Below are 21,936 nucleotides of genomic sequence, written 5' to 3'. Positions count from 1 at the left end.
CACACAGTCTTATGTGTTCTTAGGCTGAGGCTCAGTTAACAATGCACAATATGATACTTGCCTATACTTAGTTTCCTTCATCAATTGAGATTCATCAGTCTACTTGCATGACCTCACAAGAATTTTGCACAAAATATGTCTGTTACACAGGGTTATAATTGTATAACTATATAGTTATAGCTATTAGTAATTTTTTCTCTATATGTCACATTCAACAGTCCTTAGTGGCAGACTCCATGGAAATTAGTTTTCTGGAAGGCCCATGCAGATGAAGTTCCTGCCATTAGCACTACTCAACAAGGCAGGCACTCCCATTCATGTGAGGTTGCAGCTTATCAGTAACCCCACCCATTTATCAGCTACATCCAAACAGAGAATGTTGCTCCTTTGCCATGTCTATATTGCTAAATAAAACCAGGTCATTGATTGTTCTGTGGCACAACCATGCTCATTCTCTTGGATACATGCAGTGCCTTACGACATCGTGGACATATTAAGTGTGGGTTGAGTCAGAATTTTTAATCAATGCCTGTGCTGTGTTGCAAGTCATCAGTGATGCTTTCACACCATGAAACTGAACGGCTGCAAAAATGTTTTAGTGGGAGTATGTGAGGTCCATGCACTCTGAAAGAGTCCTTGGCGTATGCCATTCCCAGCCCTGGCACTGCCTGGAAGACTATTGACTGTGACAGGCCAAAACTGTGCCAGGATCCACTCTAATTGGAAGTGCCAGTGCTCAGGCTCAGCACAAACTGTTTTACTTAGCTTTGCAGGCTCTGTTTTAAAGTCCATGTGCACCCTGGTCACAGTTTTCCCTTCTTTGTCCTACTATCTCTGACATCTTTTCTATTCACTGCCTTTTTAAAACTTTTTACTCTCAGTGCCCTCCCCAAAAATGATATACACACTGCACTTCCACCTGCTTCTCCCTTCCAAGAACTGGAATGTTCAGCAATGAGCCAACTAATACTGACACCATTAGACTTTACAATTATATTGTTATGAAAGATGAAGAAGTTGCATTTTGAGACTTGCAAACCCAGAGGCACTAGAGGTTGTATTGCAGCTGCACATATATCCATGCAACCATGAGAAGAGACACAATTTTTTTTACCTTGTAACTGCATAGATTAAGTAAATACATGAGAAAGTTGAATATCTGATTCATCATATTAGTAAAGTTTCTACATCACCCCTAATTTTCTGTGAGTAGATTGTCCAAACTGTGATTTAAGCCTTGTCTTTGCTCCCTGCCTTTGGTTACACACAACATCACTGAGGGTGACACGCTGCTCAGGCCACTCAGCAGCAATTTCTTTAGGCTTTTCCCATTCTCCTCACAAACAGGTTCACATTTTTGTGAATCTTCATTCTCAAAATGTGTGTATCTTTATTAGTTTGCGTATTTTAAATTGCTTTTACTTCCTCTCTGTTACTCTGTCCTTTCACTGTGCAGTATCAACAAGCACTGACCGCATAATTTTTGCTCTCGGTCTTTTGAGGTAAGTCAGACTCAAGTCAGACATGAGATTCAGTACAAGTAAAAAAGAAGAGCTAAGTAGTAGCAAGCCTTAATTTAAAAAAACAGAAATTAAAGATAAGAACCTCTTTTCTGTAGGGGAGCTGATAGAGTTTGCTTCAAAATGTCATCCAAACTTAGGCTGTAACTTCTCTGAACATGAAACTGGTACTACCCAGCAGCATTTACTTTTCATTTGTTTTCATATTACTCAAATTCCTGTGCACTCTCCAATGGTACGTAACATGTTTTCCATATAGTTCTTTCTAATAAATTTGTGACAGAATTTAAAGATAACAGTAATCCATACATCTCTAGCTAGCCACAATCAAAACTCTATTCTGAAAGACTGTCAGATCAAAAACTTGCTAAACACTTTTTCAGAAATTATTGTAAATATTCAAGTTTAACTATTTAATCTAATTGCACCATATCATATACACTCCGTTTTTATATGTGACATAGTTTAGAAGTGAGATTTAAGCCATCTTTTATGATGCAAACAAGCATATCTGTAAGACAAAATACTATGGAAAAGCACAGGAAGTCAAACAAAAAAAACCCAACACAAACCAAAACCAACAGAAAAAAAAATAAAAGCAAGCCATTTCTTCATTTTAGTTCTGTTACATGATAATTCCAGTGGCTACCCTAGCTCTTTTATGAGGAAAAACAGTGAATCATAGAATGCTTTGGGTTGGAAGTGACCTTTAAAGGTCATCTAGTCCAACCTCCATGCAATGAGCAAGGATATTTTCAGCTAGGTCAGGTCACTCAGAGCCCCGTCCAACCTGACCTTGAATATTTTTGGGTATGGGGCATCCACCACCTCTCTGGGCAACCTGTGCCAGTGTTTCACCACTTTCATCATAAAAAAAATACCTTCCTTATACCTAATCTCCATCTAACCTCTTTTACTCCTTGTCCTATAGCAACAGGCCCTGCTAAAGGGCCAATTCCTCATGCACTGAATGGACCATCCATCTAATCCATATCTCTCCAATTAACAGAGAAGGATGTTCTTCAGTCATTAAAAATACTGTCTTGTGAAAAGCTAGGGACAGAGATGTTGGCAAAATCAGGATGACAAGAAAAAACACAGGTGTAGTAAGAGAAAGATTAAAATACCATAGAAGATACAATACTTTGTTATCCATTTTTTTCTAGAAGTAGCATTATATTATGTATTATAAAATATATTAACTATGGAATACATAAGCTGCAGTACTGGTGTTCAAGATCCATACTCTGAAAGTGAAAAACATTTGCTTTGGACTCTCAGCAAAGCAATGAAAATGAATACAACCACGCAGCCTCTCTGTGGTCACTCAGGCACACTAGCAAATCTGTAGCTCTTCATCCTCTTTACTAGATGAGGATATAGGAAGGTAAGTAATGATGAGTCATCTGGCAGCCTGAAATGCCAGTTTTCAAGTGCAATATCCTTACAAATAAATAAAAATTATCCCAACCAAAGCCATTCTCTCACTCCTTTCTGCAAAAGGACAGAGGAGAGAAAAGATAATGAAGGGTTCATGAGTTTTCATATGTTCATATTAAAATTTTCTCTTCAGTCCTAAATTACAGTAAAATGAAATATGGTACAGAAACACAGGCTCCTTAAACAGTTTAACTGCAGACTTTCAAAACCACACTGAACTTAGATCTTTAGCTATATTTAAAGATGTCACATAACTACATGCGGACAAATCCCAGCTCCAATTTCCTCTACTTAAGGGTGTTATTGATTCAACCACAGGTTTACTTTTAATACTTACATTACATTTAATACTTACCATTTGGCTTAAGTATCTTGATATTGAATTCATTGTCATTTCTTATGACAATAATGCAATTATGTGTATTGATGTGGTCTAATTTCAGTAAAGATTTCATGTATATTCTAATTAGTATTATACTCTTAGCAAAATGCACACAGCAGTGAATCCTAAAAACTGGTTTTATTAAATATTCCTAAAGACTGATTCATAGCCCGATGTCCTACTCAGCCCTCAGTCTTGCAAAGAATGTTTTTTACATTGCGTCTGCTTAGTTCAAGAATGGCAGCAGCATTGCATAATGACACAGGCACTATCACTGGCTCTGAATCAGCTAAAAAAACCCCAGTTTGGTTCACTGGAATCACTAGCACAGTCCCATTTCTAGGCTGCCTTCCTCTCTGTTGCTCCATATTTTAGGCTTAATGAGCTCTCATATGGCTGGGGCTCAGATTATTATCCCAGCTGTTCGCCACCAAAACTTGCAATATCTCTTTGCAAAACTGGGGGTTTCTCTAAAAAGAAATCCAAATTGACAAAGAGCAAACAGTTGTTTGTTTTTTTCTCATAACATTTTCAGAATATTTTTTATTGTATTTAACACAAACAAACAGCTCACCATAGCTGTCTCTTCACCAGTGTACTAAAAAGGTGAATGGGCAATACAGGATCTGAAATATTTTAGGTACAGGTTTTGTTTTGATACTGTGACTTTTATTTGTTGATGAGGAAAGCAATCCATCTTGAAAATGATGGCATAACTCTTCCAGACATCAAAGTCAACATTTTAAGCATGAACTGCATCAAATACCAGGGGTTTTTTTTCTTTAAAAATACCTCAGTACATACAACCCATGAATAAAACCAAACAAACTAAAAAACCCACAAACCAAACTTCTTTGCAAGTGTTAAAGATGGATTGGAGGGGGTTGTTTTGTTGCATTTTCTCAGAACAGTTCTCCATAAAATGTCCAAGAAGGCAAAAAAGGAATTCTTTAAAAGTAAGGTCTCATCATATTATGAAAAAACATTGGTTCTTGGATGTGCAGTCTATAATTTATAGGCTTGACTAATCTGCATTTTTAGAAACTAACAGATTGTTTTACTGGTTGGTGCAAATATTATTGATCTGCTTTCTTGCTGAACTAATAGCACTAGGATAGGACAACTCGCTTTCTGAGTTTTCCCAATGTTTTCCTGAAAAGAGGCCCATTACATGGCAGGGGGCAAAGGACAGGCCTAGATAACACTGTTTAGACACTTTGATGTCCACAGGCATCATCCTCAACAACTGACCACTAGAGACAAAAGAGTACTCTTAGGCTGCTGGAAATCCCAGCCATTCTTCTCACCACCTTTTGATATCCCAAGGCTTCTATACCCTGACCTCTGCACTCTGACATCCTTACTTGAAGGATGGTCAGAAATGTCAAAATTTTTTCCAAATTCAGCCAACAAACTAAGGATTTATATTCCTTTTCATAAGTGCTTTGTGTCCTAATGTACCAGTGGTAATCCTAAGAAGATTTTACATAGAGAGTGGAAGAAAAAGTGTCAACAAGGAAAAAACTTTCAATTTTCTGGGTTTGAAACCATTCTTAAACGTCTACTTTCTAAAAGCAAACCACTTGTGCCTTGATGATGCCACGCTGTGCACAAGTACCCACAGTATTTCCACCTAGTCAGCGTCATTCAGAATTCTACTTCCATGCAGTTAATATAATTCTAACCTGCAGATGTTGCTTGCTAACATAACTTCACTCAGTAAACATACACACATTAAATGGTGTGCATGCTGTATGTTAAGGACGGATATCAATTTCTATACATTCTTATTTTTTAAAAAAAATCCTCTCTACACACTGTGTGATTTGATAACTGGATCAGTTTTTCACTGTTTTCCAGAATATTTAGAGTGCACATTTTCCACAAAACTACCAGTGATTACCATGGGTGCTTTTATTCAAGCTAGTTTTTTTCTCCCTTTTCTGAGGGATTAAAATTGAACAAAATGGTCAAATAAAAATAATACACATCTAGCCAAGACACTGGGAGTCAGGCAAACATCTAGAGAAACACCCATCTCCCCTGCATTATTACAGGAGATCCTGCCGAAAACTCACTTTAGTGTAAGTAATAATAACACTAGTAGTAATATTATTAAGTAAGAGTATAATTCTAATAAGACCAACCAGCTGACAATCCATAAATATGCAAAAATTTTGAGTTTAACCAAAGCAGTGTCTATATTTGGTCTCCTTTGCTTTGACAACAACTTCTGTAGCACACTGCTAAAATATTATCCTGCCATGAACTTCTATTGCTCGAAATGAGAACAAAGTCTGGTCCAAAATTTGATGGCTTTCACAGTATACAATCCTCTAACTTTAATAAGCTATGCCCAACTGGTAAATTGTTTTGCATTGATGTTTTTTTTCTTAAACTGGCATCAATACAATTTTTTACACTAATATTTCTCCTAATTTAAAAGTCAATGACGTATGAGTGTGAATCCAACAGATAAAGGAAGCATACATGTCAACATTTTAAAAATAAAACTCTTCATATTTTATAACGCAAACATGGGATCTGTAATGTTTGTTTTAAAGCCAGTTCTAAATCACCTAGTATTATCTACCGCCTCAGCCAATGTTTATTTACTTTAATGCAGATGGCTGTTGGAAAAGAGAGAAACTGAACCCAGGAAAGAAATGGAGTGTGATTTGAATGACAAAGAATCTTTAGAAACTCCCTTCTCCTCTATATTAATTACTACCATAGAAAGATAATGCATATACAGCAGAAAAAAAAAGTAATAGAGAGTGAAAAAAGAGGGGTTTTCTAAGTTTTAGAATTTATAAAATTCTCAGACAAATGCTGATGATAGCCATTTAAGGGCTGTTAGAATTGATCTTACTGGTTTTGCATCAAACCAGACTCTGAGGTTTTTTTGTTCTGTAATCACTTGTTATCTTTAAAATAAATTGCATGTATTAAAACAGAACAGAGACTTGATTCTGAATTAGTATAGAGCCCTCAGAGCAGCTCCAGCATGAACAGAAAACAGATAAACCAGGGATAAAAAAGCTCTACTGAACCACAAGTCTGTAAATATTTTCATTTAACTGAATCCTGGCCATGGATAACACAAACTACCCCCAAACAGGCAACATACATACAAACCTAGGATCATACCTATAATCCAAAGGAAAAGACTGAAAAATCAGTGGCATAACTGAAATGCACACAGGGCCATTAAAAAATCTCCCAGTTCTGGCAGTGTCCACTGAAAGATTACAATCTATTTTACAAAAGCTCATTACTGCTCGGATGTTGGAAATTACTGCCAGTTTTACCCACATCACTCTTCTTTTGAGCAACCCCGTTTGCACTTTAGCAAAAAAAGTTAACACTGTTAGAGTAATAGACCTTCACCACCCCTACTCATTTCAAGCAAAAGGGACTAGGAATCATGCACAGGAGCAGCTGGCAGAGGCACCTGTGACAACCTCAGACAGAAGTGCAATAGGAGTTACTAGGGGCAGGAACCTTCTCAGCCAGCACAGGAGCAGTCGGAAGAGGATGTGTGAATAAGGCCTCAGTAAAGCACATTAGCTTTTCATGTGCATGCTTTTATACACAGCCCTGAGTGCAGGCAATTTCTATGGCTGCAATTACGCTTAATTCTGATGCAGGTAGAAGATATAAAACTGAATAGGTTATTCCTTTTCAGTTCTGTTGTTGGTCAGACTATTCTTTCTCCATTGTGTCAGCCATTAGGAGTTTCCAGATTCTCATCACATAACCTAACAATTACAACTGTGAAAGAAGTTCCTAATTGGATATATCAGACATTGCACCTTAAAAAGAAGAAGGTATTTCATCTTGGATCCACAGAAGAACACAGTGGAAAAAACCCCCAAACTTCAGGGGTCTCTGCAAATTAAGATCTCATTTGCTAAGTTTAAAGGGATTATTCCAACTCAGTAAGATTTAGCTTGAATTCAAGATAGCCTTTTTTCTTTAGAAAGTGAACACATTGCCAAAGAAACCAAATTACATGCAAACACAATGCCACCTAGCAGTGAAAAGACAGTGAAGCAGTATAGCTAATTTGAAATGGGAATAGCACCATCCATAAAGCTTTGTTTTCTTGCTGCCATCCTACACACATTACTTCACACCCAGACTGGCCTGTCAACATGACCTTACACCTCTGCTGCTACAAGCAACTGGCCCAGGAAGAGATGCCTGGCCTTTATGTCAAGGGATGGAGAATTTCCTGCCTGTTCATACTGCAGGACCCTGTTCACATCGTCTGGCACTTGGCCAGAGTATCTCTAGGCCTCTGTTGGGTCTCCATGGTCCTGACATAACTATTTGTTGTCTTTCCCCTAGTCAGTTTAATTTAAGTATTATGCAGGCTTAACTGCAGATTTTATCAGAGCAACATTTTTTAGCACGGGACTAAAAGCATGTGAAACATTAAAAGGGATGCTGCATCACATTACACACAGGGCAAGAGACCTACCTCAATAGTATTAGAAAATCATGTGAGATTAAGAGAGTCAAAAGTAACTGTGTCATCCACTTTGCCTAGTGGAAGCAGTCTTTGAAATAAATCAGCTCCAGAAGACTGCTTAAGTTTTGCCTTGGAGGGAAATCATTGAATTTCTGTAAAAGAGAACCCAAGAGAGAACACTATTCACACAGTGAACATCATCAGTGGGCTCAAACCTGGGAAGCAACTGAGAAGCCAAGTCACCTGCCACACTTCCTGCACTCTTTTTCATACCAACTGATACTCCCAGTTGCAACCCTCAGCTGCCTCTGCCTTTCCCTTGCGCACATGAAATGCTGGCTGCATAACAGAAAGAAAAAAAAATAAAATAAGGATTAGAGAGTGTTGGGAAACTTCATTCCATAAAAGAAAACAAGACACACACACACACAAGAAGAGACATATACTAACATCTACAGAAGACTACACACAATTTTACAGATCTTAGTATTTTGATTAATGTGAAATTGAAAAATCCAAACTGACTTTTTGAGATCTTAGCGATCTTTTAAGACACAATAATAATAAAACGCTAAAAATGCATAGGTATGATGAAGCATTTGCCTTTTTCAGGGATTATAAAGTCATAATCTAGATTTTTAATAGGCACATCTATTTTATAATTTATGCAGTGTGAAATTCAGTAGAAGACTTGCATTATAGCTGGAGAATGTTATGATTTCCTAAGCACTCTACTAATCAGCCAAATTGCAGATAGATACATGTATCTGCTTTAATATATACAGTACATAGAATCATTGACTTCCCCACACGGGAAGGCAGTGATGTGTATCCATAAAAAAGCATCTATATGGATAGTGATGTTATGGTTTGATGATTTAGATGGATAGGAGCACAAAAATAATCAGCTGAAGCAATTTTCTAGATCATACAAAACATACATAAATTAAGCTACAGAACTATATGGCAGGAGTGCAAGAGAAAAAGGAACTCAGTGGTGGAGCAAAAGATAGGTCCATTAAGGACTGGTGGGTCCATTAAGCAAAGAACCTCATTAACATAGCTGTCTGAACTGCTATGAATAAGATCAGTTTTCTCATTAGCAAACTCAAAGCTCTTCCCCCCATGAGGAAGTTGTAACTGCAATGGGGTCTCCCCTCAGTCTCCTTCAGGCCGAACAGACCAAATGACCTCTGCTGCTCCCCTACATCTTCCCCTCAAGGTCCTTCACCATCTTCACTGTCCTCCTTTGGACACTCTCTCGCGGTGCACTGCTGCACTCTCTGACTGGGAGCAACAATGCACTGCATCCTCCTCAGTGGTAAGAGTCAAAACAGAAGCTTTACTGGTATCAAAATTCCACAAAATTCCACAATATCATCATCCTTGGTGATGTTATGACTCATGCCTAGAAAGAAAGGAGATTGATCTCACTACCCTGAAAGCTGTATACTTAAAATTCCTTTTTCAATCTGAGCAAGACCTAAACAAGCATTGTTAGACAAAAATAAATTTTTGACTAATTCAAAGTTAACTTTCTAAGCAATCCTTTAAATGGCAAGAAGAAATCTATTGCAATGCATTCGGATTATATCAGAGATAGTAAATTCCACATCAACAATATTAAAACTATAGCAAGTTCTCCTTGTGAAGCTGCACCCACGTTTCACATTGTGGAAGCCAAAGGCATAGACTGCAGTATCAGTAGAAGACTAGAGACTTCCGAACACCATCTCTCTGATTCTGCACTAAGATTTGCTTCAGTTTACTTCAGAGTTTAAGGGGATGTTTCCTGGTCTTTTCAAGCTCTTTTAAATACAGAATGTACACTTTACATTGCTTTTTGCTCAGCCACCATCTTTCATGAATAGGCCTGGTCGATATCTCATGGCCCACACAATGCTCAGCCCTGTATTACACACATGGGACTGGACTAATGCCACTGCCTAGGAAATATTCCTTTCAAATTGTCTTTAAAAGGAGAACCCCATTGTGAGGCAGAATACTAAAGTACATCACCAAGATTCCTCTTCTACTTTTTCAGTATCACATGAACTTCAAAGAAGGAGACATATTACAGTGCTGTGCAACAAGTGTGTTAGATGCTTGTATCAAAGCTGGGGGGTTGGATAGGGGGTCAAATGTTTGTGTCTGATGCTGAGAAGATAAGACTTGGTTTATCTCCTTTCTTTGGTTGTCTTTCTCCAAAGCCCTTCTCAGTAGCAGAGAAATAATTACCACTGATGTGAATGCTCTCCCCTTCCTTACACAAAAGATGACAAATGAAAAAAAATGTGGTAATATATTCCCCCTTTGTGAACAAGTGGGAAAACAACAGAGCATAAAACAACATTTACACCTGTGACAGTTTTCATTGAATAAAATGATAAAACTAAAAACTACCCATCAAAGCCTTAAATACATCAATAACAAAAGGAATATTGGGGAAAATGTGGATCCACAACTGAATGGAATAGGGACCCTTGTAACAGAGGCTACACTGAAGGCGGAGATACTGAACGCTTTCGTTGCTTCAGTCTTCGCTGCAAGACTTGCCCTGAGGAATCCCTGGCCTTGGAAAGTAGGGAGAAGGCCTGGAGGAAGGTTTTTCCTTGGTTGAGGAGGATTGGGTAAGATACAATTTAATCAAACTTGACATTCACAGGTCCATGGGCCCCGATGGGATGCATCCTTCAACACCATTGCTAGACCACTCAACCCATCTCAGCAATAGGATAATGGGCAGAAACTGGAACTCAGGGAGTTACACCCACCTGAACATGAGGAAGAACTTCTTTACTGTGTGGGTGACTGAGCACTGGAACAGATTGCCCAGAGAGGCTGTGGAGTCTCCCTCACTGGAGATATTCCAGAACTGTCTGAATGCAATCCTGTGCAATGTGCTCTAGGATGACCCTACTTGAGCAGGGAGGTTGGACCAGATGACGCACTGGGGTTTCTTCCCACCTGACCCGTTCTGTGATTCTTTGAACCCATTTATAACTTCACTACAAAAAAATGCCACCAAGATCTGGATCCCTCATTTAATTAAAGCATCCTTTACACTGTAGTCAAGTAAGTAAAAAATATTTTCTTTAAAATTATTCTAAAAAATTATTATGCATTTACTTAATAAATCAAACATTTTATTACCTCTGAAGTGAAAATAATGAAAATAGTTGTCAGATAAGAATGAAACAATCTTTACAACTTTTCAGCAACTTCCAAATCATTCTTGTGTTCAAAATTATTTTAACTATTCTTATTTCAAGTAACATCCTGAATAATTACACTAGTGAAATCTACAGTTTTATCCACCACTCCATGTATGGTTTGACCACTCTGTGAATAGACTTTGCACTTTAATCTCTAGTTCTTAAGAGAAAATGGGAGAATACAGATATTTTGAAAACGTGAAAATGTGGCTCCGAGTCAGAAAATTCTATACTTTCTTTTTTTAATGTACTAAAGTTCTCATTCATACAAGCAAAACTGGTGCTTTTAAACCTAACCCTATGCCTGTTCAGGTAATTTTCCAGTTAATACATATACACTGTAAATGAGGATTTGTATGATGAAAACAGTTATAATCATTAGAAACTTGCTTACTATTTCCAAGTACTGTACAACAACACTAGAACTTCACAGTTCTGAAGTGTTGATAGGATAGGATCGTTATTTTTATTTTAAATAAATATTATCCTTGGAAAAGGGATAAGAAACACTGTGGAAATAAAAATTTCCCCTCTCGAATGACCAAACCTATGTATTTTCTCCCTCTCATTAAAACTGAAGACTTAGCCCCACACTTTCCTACTAAGAAGCTCTAAAAACTAAGACAGCTAAGTTAAAAACAGGGATACATTTTGCAAGCAATCACTTAAAGCAACACAAAAAGTGTTAAAAGAATAAGTTGTCAGGATGAATTCTCATACCTATAAATACATCTTTGATTGCAATTCTTTGCCGGTATTGACTATTTTTACGATTGTGATGTTAATATACTTCCCATAAATAATTTTTTAATTCTATCTACTGCATAATTACATAAATACACTGTCAGCATAATTACATGCTTTTAGTATATAAAGTACTGCTGTGCTGTTGAGCTAGAAAAAGGATATTGTCTTCATATAATACTCAATCAGTATTTATATTTTACAGCATTTTTTCTATGGTATACAATGTCTAAAGGGCAAATTTCTTTTATCATTTCTTCAGAGATAGACCACCGGTGATATTATGTCTTAGACGTTCCTTATTTCTGACAGAAACATTCAAGCATGAAAGATAACATGTTGACAATGGCAAATGAAGACAAACTGAAAACCAACCCAATGTTCCTTGGAGTCCTTAGGCGTAACTATAAAGGTACAGCTGCAAATGTCAATAAAGTGAACATAAGGATTGGATTTCTTTAGTAGATTACAGTATCCCCTGCCACAGTTTGTGTAAGAGAGAAGTTTTGAAGAGTTAGTCAGATTTGCTGACTGATTGAATCATTAACCACAGTCTAAGTAGGAAAAAAGCAAGAAATCTTCAGCTGCAGTTAAAGAAACTATGCTTTCCCTGTGCACGTGTCAATACACAAATGAAGGTATGTTTTTGTATAATTAGGAATGTCTGCATGTAGATTTTGGTTGTTGTTAGTTACCCTAGCCTTTTATGTCCCTTCATATGGCTGTTATTCACACGAAGTAAATCCCTGGTTGTGCCTGATCTCAGCTGAGAGTAAATGCTTTATTTTGTATGAAGGTGAAAAACGGAGTGACAGATCACTTACCATCCACCGTGCAGACTTTGTATTCATTAGAAGAGTCACAATCAATAAGAAACAAAGGAAATTTTCACCTACAGATAATGATGCCCAGTATCAATAGAGGGTTTGGGAGTCTGACAAGCCTCCATTTATTAGTAAGAATCACCTTTGAAAGTTTACAAGTTCCTAATCCAAATTTCTCCTTACATACTCGTGCTGTAAAACGTTGCCATTTTATTTTGTTATACAAGACTTTACTGTTTTTCTCATGGTTACGTTTACATTGTGTAAGTTGCATATGTTTTAAATGCAGAAAAACTTCAAATGTGTGACTTTGCCATTTTTCACATTTTATACAGCAATCTCTTCTGGGTTTGGGGGGCAGGTGTTGTTTTATTAGAAGAGAAACCATGGAAGCCATTAGTTTCTTATACAGAATACATTATTTTAGTTTAACATGAAAAACAGAATTCAAACCATGTATTTAATTTGGTATTTCACATTAGAAAAGTCTTTCCTTAACTTTGTACATATCATGCATAGTATTATTGAGGTTATAAAATCCCATCTAAGAGATTCAGAGCTATTGTATCAAGACTACCCTAATAAGGTATTTAAATAATAGACAAATAGACAATACATTCAAGATCTAAGTTAGAAGAAAATTTATGCAACACTATATTTTCACACTATCAAGAAATACACCATTTTTAACAGAAAATAAATGAACCACTGCTTCAAAAACATCGTCCCTAATAGATATTCACAAAGCAAAGATGATCACAGTGTAAGTGAAATTCCACCCCTAAATCATTCTTTTCTGGGCTTGTGCTTATAATACCTTCTGTCAGGAGCTAATTTCATGTGACAGGCCTGATCCAAAGCCATTTGAAGTCAATGGAATGTCTCTTCCTGACTTCAGGGAGCTTTGCATCTAGGCCTTACAAACTCCAAGAACAATACAATTCACAGAAAGTTGTTTTAAGAGAACAATAGCTAACTATTGTCTAAGTAGGAAAGAATGTTAGCTTTAAATGAAATTTACCTGCAGTAGTAAATTTGGATTAGGCTTGATTTGTTACTGTATTTTTTTATGCACATAAGAGTTAAACCTTTCCAAAGTAAGAACATGCCATTTCTTTGGCAAAAGTCACAGAAAATCAAAAACTGTAATCAAAACCAAAAAATGAAATAAAAAAAATAGGCAATTTTGTAGGCAGTACTTTTAGTTTTCCTAAAGAAACAGATCATTTTTAAAGCCTCAGTTAATTCAATCTTTTCTTAAACAGCTGTACATTAATGACAAGACAGAACAAGAGGTTTCAAAAAATATTACTCATTCCTGAAATTAGCAAAACAAAAGATATATTAAAAAACAAACAAACTCAAACCAGTTTTGTAAGCAACGGAGTGGGCTGACAGGAAAATAAGTTATTTTGTTTTTTCTTTTATAATAAAACTCCTGACACTCTACTGACTTAAGTAAATTTCAAAGCTAGAGCTGACAACTACCATATCAGACAAAGTGACCTATGTCAGACTATTATTTATTGTTAGAAAATAATAATATAACTGAAATAAGCCCTGAAATAGCAAATAAGACCATTGTAAAAACTGGTGGAAGCAAAGTCCCATTCCTGTGTTGTGGCTTTTCCTTCTTTTATAAGAAAAATGAGACAAAGGAGACCAGTATAGAATCTGATGTTGATCTGATGTACACTTGTACTACTAAATTTACACCGATAAGAAAGCAAATCAAACTCAGGTCCACCACCTCCAAGTTCCCCAGTGCAGCAGAGAATGGTAGTTTCAACTTCCTCACTCGGACACTGAATCAACTCACTAGAGCTATTTTAGTTACCTAATCTTGTGATGAAAATCAGAAACTTCCAATTAAGCACAAATATTCCAGAATGTCCACCTTTGGAGAACGATTCTGTGTTTCATAGCAAAAAAAAAACCCCAAACAAAAACCAAACCATTAGATCCTACAGACTCTCACTCATAGAACATACAAACCACTGTTCATTTTCTCTGTAGTCAGTTCAACATGTATAACAACAAACACTGACACTACATTTTTTAGTAGTTAGTAATTTTCAGAAAGGTCTACGAGGTGTTAGATCAAAACCAATGTAGCCCATGCTTCAAAAACTAAAGTCAATGAGACAAAGCACAAGCAAAAATCAAGCATCAATGTCTCTAATGTACAGATGTTATAGTTTCTGTCTCCTTCATCTAAACTTCCAGTACTCACAACTCAAAATAAATAGTTAACTTTATAAATACACCTAAACAAATTTTTTAGTGTGAGTGGATGAATTAAACATAACTAGACATTTCATTTCAGGCCACCACAAAATTATGGTTTGTTTTTTTCTAAATGAAATGAAACAGTATTTCTCAGTTCAAACAGCATACCTTCTTTAGTCATCACAAATATTTTCTAACAAGACTTGTCAAATAGTCCATTTTGTTTGACTTAAAAACTCCCACATTTAATTTGGGAGTTTTGCCTTTTTTCCCCTGTTGTTCCTATTAAATGCATTTCTGAACTAAAACGTTGTCCTAAAATAAAAAATCAAACTTTCATTGTAAAAAAAAAAAAAAAATCAAAACAATATGCAGGCTTTAGCTTTGCTTTTTTATTTTTTTTCTGAATACACAAATTAATGAATTGTTTTGTTCACTCCAGAACTATACTTTTTTTGGTAAATAAACCATTTGTATCTTCTGTTAAATTTCATTTATCCATGTATCAGTTATGCTGCTAACCTATTCTCTTCCCACACAGAGAGTTGGGACACAAACTGCCCACGGATAAATATTGCTGGCTGGTATCCTGATCCTCTGTTCTCCTCTTACTGCGTTCTTACTGCTGCTGGGACTAACACTTCCCTAACCTTCAGGAGCGTCCAGTTACCCCCCTGCCGTCTCTGAGCATTCCCAGGTGCTGATAATCTTTACTCTCTATTGTTGCTGCTGCTTCTCCGTATTTTGGCAGATGCTACAGCTTTGCAAGTTGCATGGATCTTACCTCAGACCCTCTTTGTTGCTCTGTCTGCGATCACGCTGGAAGCAGGGAGTGATGGATATTAGGGAAGCATGAGCCTCCCCTCGCTGTTTAGCAGCGTGGTCTGCAAAGAAAGATAGAGATGCTGCTCTCTCCTCCTCCTCCTCCTCCCCCCTCGCTGTCCCAGCTTCCTCCTCCCTCCTCCTTGCTCCCTCCTACCCATCCACAAGCTCTAGGTCTGCCTATGCTCCCACACAATTCGCTACCTCTCAGCAGCAGCTACCTAAGGTCAAGAATACAACCCCTTCACCCTTCCCCCCGCCTTTTCCTCCCCGGCCTCATGCATCCTCACCCCTGCTTCCCACTGAATATGGTATCTTCCCAACGAGACGTGCCTTATTTGGCTCTAAGGTCTAAAGTGCAGACAATTTCAGCAGCCTGAGGGGGAAAAAAGTGTTATAAACCAAAAGATGAACAGGGAAGACCAGAGATATGAAGGGAAAGTGGAAGTCTTCTGGAGAAATAAGAAAATTTGGGGTTTTTTCTGTATGTGAAAAAAGATCCAGTCACAGTACCCAAAGGCTGCCATTTGGAGATTAGTTTAAGCAATCTATACAGATAAAGAAAAGTGCCCTGGATAGCTAGTTATCTCCCAAATCCAGCTTACCTATTGTTTATGCTCTTTGTTTCTCAATCCTTATTCTAAATAGGTTTTTTTTTAAAAGAAGTTTCCAAACTTTTCCCCTGCAAAACCAGATTTAAATACCAGCATAATCTGATGATGCAATAGAGAATGAAAGTGAAAAAATAACAAGTGGCATTTTTTAAGATTATGAGCTATGAAATAAGCCCTTTAAGATCACGGAAAACACAGGCACAAGTCCTCTGACTTTTCAGCTTGAATGACAAATGCATTCAAGGGGTCCTTTTTTCACTTTCAGCAGTCATGATGACTAGAAACACTTTCAGGCTCCTGAAAATCACATATCATTACAGCTAGCTAGCATGTTCTTTTTAAGGACCTAATTTTAGATACGCAATAAAACAGTCCTTCTGAAGTGTTCATGTTTGTCACAGAGACTGTGCAGAGAGGTAGGTGATGTTGAAGACTTCTAAAAGATCTTGTCTGCTTAAGGTTAAATACCTTAGCTGGAAAGGATCTCCCCCTGGAGGCCTGGAGAGGCACCTGGCTCTCTCCAGTGATGTATGAAAATGTATTTGACACTCACTTTATGAAGTCTCTTTTACTGAGTACCTAAAATTAAGCAGCAAGTTAGCTACTGCAAAGCCAAGGTCAGACACAGTGAAGGGGTAATTACAAGTTATCTTAAAACTAGCCCATGTTTCTTCATTGCTGGTTGCCTCATAGAGCAGCTAGGAGGCATGACACATCTAAGGTCATGCAGAAGGTGGTCCACAGGACAGAGAAACAACACTCACCGTGCCTGGATCATCTTACAAATAAAAGATACCTTCTAAGCAACATCCACCATTTCAAAGCAATCTACTAATCAATCTTTGTAAAATTCTTGATCAACTTGAAAATAATCAGAACATAGTCTTTATCTTCATTCAGTGCTAGGAGAAGTTCAGCAACTAGTGCAAACAACACAGATTTGGTCCATCTTGAGAATAATAACCTAAGTGATTGAACTGAAATTAAGGAACTAATCTATTTGTTCTGTCATAATAATCCCAGTGACTTTGTCCAGAAATTAAAATTTAAGAAAAAATTATAGTCCAGACTTGCCAAATCTTATATGTCCAGCACGTGATTCAAAGGAGCAGCTTCCTCCACCTTCTCCTCTGCAAGACCTGTATCCCAGCACAGTGTTCTATCCCTTCTCCTACTTGAAGGCACAGCCAGAGCAACTCTCGCCAAACTATTTAAACTTAACCAAATGCATTTGACACATTTAATAATTCAGAATGAGCTACAGTGTTGTGCTGCAGCAAAAGGGTATTATGCCTATTTCCATGATCAAGAGACTTGCACCTCAGTGTGTCTCACATAATTTAAAGATCCAAATTAATGTCACATCTCAAAGCTTTTTCAAAACTCAAGCCAAAGTAAAGACCCGAACTTGATAACTTTTGACAGCCAGACTGCCAGAATCAAACCTTTCCTTCCTCAGGGCTTCTATATGCTTTTTAAAAACTAGTGTCATCTTGCACTATGTATGGAAACATTTCCTACCAACTTCCAGTATACACATTACTTTCCAATAGCCTTTACCAAACCATAAGGACAATAGCACCACTACTAAGCTGCGCTAAGGACTAAGTCAGAGTTTTTATTTTAACAACAGGTAAACTTTAAAAATAAAAACTGTTAAAATGTTTAAATGTTAAAATGAGGAGAGAGAAACAGATTTCTCATCTATTTTGGTGCTAAAATATCTCTATAAAATCTAGATGCTTTTTCTAAAACACTCCAGAGATGTCACATCAGCACAACTTCTGAAGGTCAGACCTCCTTTCTGATGGTCAGCAGAGGAAGCTTTAGAATGGACAGATCATTTGGAAGTAACATATCACCAGGACCAGAGGTTTTTTACCCGAATACAAGGCTGCTGAACTACTAGCTATAAGGTTAAGATGTAACCTATAACTTAAACCAACATCAGTACTAGAAGAGCAGTATATCAGTGGAACACAGCTGTAACATTGCACAGCACAGAACAGTGAAACTACAAGATTTTTCAGGATACCCAAATACAAACTGTGAAATGTTGCAGGCATACCTCATAGACATGGATGATTGAGAAGGCAGGTTAAATTAAGTAGTAAGAAATGAAAAATGATGGATGCACAAGAAAATGTCTGCCTTGTGGTTCTAAAAAGCCACAGTGGCACTAAGGGCAGCAAGAAGAGCCAAGATACTGACAGTATGGATACTTTATAAAGATTTGGAGATCAGTGGAGGAGCAAAAGCAGCTGACCAGAAGAGTTACCTACCCAGAGAGTTGGAGAAGAAAGAATGGTCAAGGAACCAAAGCTGGGTCCAGCTCTGCCCAGTCTCTCCAGTGCAGGAGCGTACCAGCAATGGCAATGGACATACAATGGTGCCATGTACCAGCAATGGCAATGGACATACTAGCACCATGAATTACAATCCTTTCCCTTTGCAGCAGACGCTCCTTCTCTTTGAACCAATGTTTTTGCCACTGCTTCAGCCAATAGCAGCAGCCACAGAACCAGGCAATCCCAAAAACACTTCTTCCTTACTACCTGCTTTCGTCCAGGTTCAGGGAAGTAACTCAGCACAGAAAGAATGGAGGGATGTTGCTCCCAAAGCCACATTTCACAGTACCGCCCTCTGATATTTTTTCCCCTGCTGTTGCTGCAGCTGCCAACTGTACGTGCATAACAATGGGATAGTGAAGAGGTTTTTGAGCATTGTAGACAGTTTTCTGAAAACATCAGCATAATGCTCACTAATTATCAAAAAGGCACACACAATGTTAGGAAAATAAGTGAGAATAAAGAAGAAAGTATCAGTTTGACATTGTATTAAGTCTGCACTTGTAGACTTCTTGTACTCTGCCTGCATATCTGGTCATGGGATCATGGGATAATTCATGTTCAAAGGGGCCACAAGAGGTGTCTAGCCCAATCTCCCAGTCAAAGAAGGGTCAGCTATGAGGTGAGGTTGCTCAGTTTTACCCAGTTATGTTTCGGAAACCTCCAGGACGGAGACTACACAACCTCTCTGGGCAGCCTGTTCCACTGCTTTACTGTCCTCATATTGGGGAAAAAAATTCCTTTTCCCTTTTATTTTTTTTTCCTTCAAATTGTAGTGTTATTCCTTTCAAATGTCACATTTGAAAAGGCTATAGCAGAACAGAAAAGCAACATACAACTAGAGATTTGAAATAACTTCCACACAAAACAGATTAAATAGGCTATGAGTCTTCAAATTGGAAAATTGGTAACTGAGCTGATAAATACCTATGAAGCTGAGAATAATATGGAAAAAGTGAACTGAAAAGAAGTTCTTCCAGTTTCTCATAACACAGGAATTACAGAGCACCCAATGACATGATTGGGAGAATATTTAAAACAAAATTACTTTGTTTTATCAAACAAATTAAAATCGTAGAACTCACTGCTGTAGAATGTAACAACTGATCTTTTTTTTTTTTTATTCCTAGGGTTTATAATTAGATAAACTGCCATTTACAATCAAATAGTTTATTATTATTTTTTAGAACTTGGCTTCTGATCAGAACCACCTCAAGGTGAAGAAAAGGAGGCTTTGGGAGACTTTATCATTCTCTACAACAACCTGTAAGGAGGTTGTAGTGAGGTGGGTACTGGATTCTTTTCCCAGATAATAAGCAATAGAATGAGAGGAAAAAGCCTCAAGTTGCACCAGGGGAGGTCTAGATTAGATATTAGGGAAAATTTCTTCAGTGAAAGGGTTGTCAAGCACTGGAACAGGCTGCCCAGGGAAATGGCTGAGTCACCATTCCTGGAAGTATTTAGAAGATGTGCCGATGTGGCACTAGGGACATGGTTTGGTGGTGGACTTGGCAGTATTGGGTTGATGGTTGGACTTGATGATCTTAGACATCTTTTCCAACCTAAATGATTCTCTGATTCTCAGGTTCCTCAGATATCACAGCAAATTATACAAAAACCACAGTGGGGAAATCTTCACCTAAAGTAAAAAAAAAAAAAACCAAAACAACAACAACAAAACAAAACAAAAACCAACAAAACAACCAAAAAAATCCACCAAAAATCAACTTCAAAGATACTTTGACACTCAAAATATAAAGCTAACCATCTCATGAGAACATACTTCAACTTTTTCATACATTTAAAGCTGACAAAATTAAATACAACAGGGAATTTTGCACCTCCTCTGCAACTCAAAAGATACAAACACCAAATATAATAATGCCCTTATGCAACAGGAATCTTCTTCTGTTTCCAAACTCCTTAGCATGGATGAAAACCTCCAGCAGGCTCTGTTAAGACCTTTGTCTAGAATCCTTAGGCTCTGGCAGATGGCTTGCTGCCAAATTTCCAAACCTTATTAAGAACACAATATTCACTGAACCTTTTTAATAAGACACACCAGTGTTCATATGCAGCAAGCACTTGCTAGTTACATTGCCTTTAATGTCACCTTAAGGGTACTTTTTCCATCTATATACCTTCTTTTCTGAATTACAGGTACAAAAAGTAAGAGCTTCAGTTTGTATCATGAGCTAAACCCTATGTATACAACATGATACCACATCCATGACTTCTAAGTGCTATTCAAGACATGACAAAAAAGAATGTTGTTTAGCACTGCGCTGTTCAGATCTGATTAGCTGACTTGATCTTCCTCATACTTCCTCATACATACAACAAAGTGAAGAAGTAAGAGATCTGCCTTCTTAAATTAATGGATGACTATTTGCCAAGTATACAGGAAATTTTTTTCAGTCAAGTTAAGCTAAGCACATCAAGAAAGACTCTACTATTGCCAGAAACAGATTTAAGTCATTACATTTTAGAGCATAAAAATTTATACCTTTATGTCTAATCGTTATGCAGTGGTGAGGACCTTAGGGAGGCTTAGAAATTTATACAGACAGACATACTAATATACAAAAATATGGATGATTCTGTAATTCCTTGAAGTTTAAACAGATACTTACAGCTATTGCTGTCTTTCATGATTTTGTACTTTTGTACCTTCACAGGAAGATATTTCCTCTGACTCATCTTTTCAACAATATATATGCACATAATGGGAGATCCAGTTACAATTGTGAAAGGGAAGATTGCATTTGATACAGTATTGCCCTCCGATAGGCAGAGGGCAATTTTGGCTTTGACTGTAGTATGTTGGAATTACTATGTACATAAAGAAAAAATATATATCATATAAGGATATAGAGGTACCTGTCAGGAGATATAATTCCCAAATTTAGGATCACATATATAGGCTAATAAATATTAATAAGATATTAGTGTAACAAAAAAAAAGATAGGAAAGTAGTGGCACTCAAAACAATTTTTTTAATCTTACGATGGAAATATAAAAACAACAAAATATCCTATATTGAATGAAATCCAAACCTTGCACCATCATAGCGCAGCATGAGGTTCACTGCTAAAAGCTTTTACAAAGTAGTTTAATTTTAGCTGCTCAAAATAAAAGTAAAACCTACATACCTAAGTAGTGCAGGGTAAAATATTAAATTACACAAGGGAAGTATTTTTAAGAAAGTTATGTTTTGATTTTCACATATAGTCCCTCAAAAATGTTACTGAACCCACTGTTCTGGCAGGTTTTGATGGTAAAAGATCAGATTTAGGAAATGGAATTATTGCCCCCTGGTG

At 37.2% G+C, this 21,936-nt stretch overlaps 1 protein-coding gene across 3 annotated transcripts in view; it reads right to left on the bottom strand.

Moving 5' to 3' along the window:
- GREB1 (growth regulating estrogen receptor binding 1) overlaps window positions 1-16,110 on the bottom strand; it is a 92,571-nt gene extending 76,461 nt beyond the window's left edge. For 2 of the 3 annotated variants that reach the window (XM_027641144.1, XM_027641148.1), the window contains exons 1-2: window positions 15,944-16,109; window positions 15,616-15,715 (exon numbers count right to left, since the gene is read on the bottom strand). The gene's annotated coding sequence lies outside the window, so the exon portion shown is untranslated. Of the gene's footprint in view, window positions 1-15,615; window positions 15,716-15,943 lie in introns of all 3 variants that reach the window. The other variant, XM_027641150.1, reaches the window with a different exon arrangement.
- Window positions 16,111-21,936: the final 5,826 nt, after the last annotated feature.

The sequence above is a fragment of the Corapipo altera genome, unplaced genomic scaffold (genome assembly GCF_003945725.1).
Source record: "Corapipo altera isolate COAL_440 unplaced genomic scaffold, ASM394572v1 46, whole genome shotgun sequence".
NCBI classification, from domain to species: Eukaryota; Metazoa; Chordata; class Aves; order Passeriformes; family Pipridae; genus Corapipo; species Corapipo altera.
Note: the sequence above shows the minus strand (reverse complement) of the source record. Positions and strands in the feature narration are given on the sequence as shown.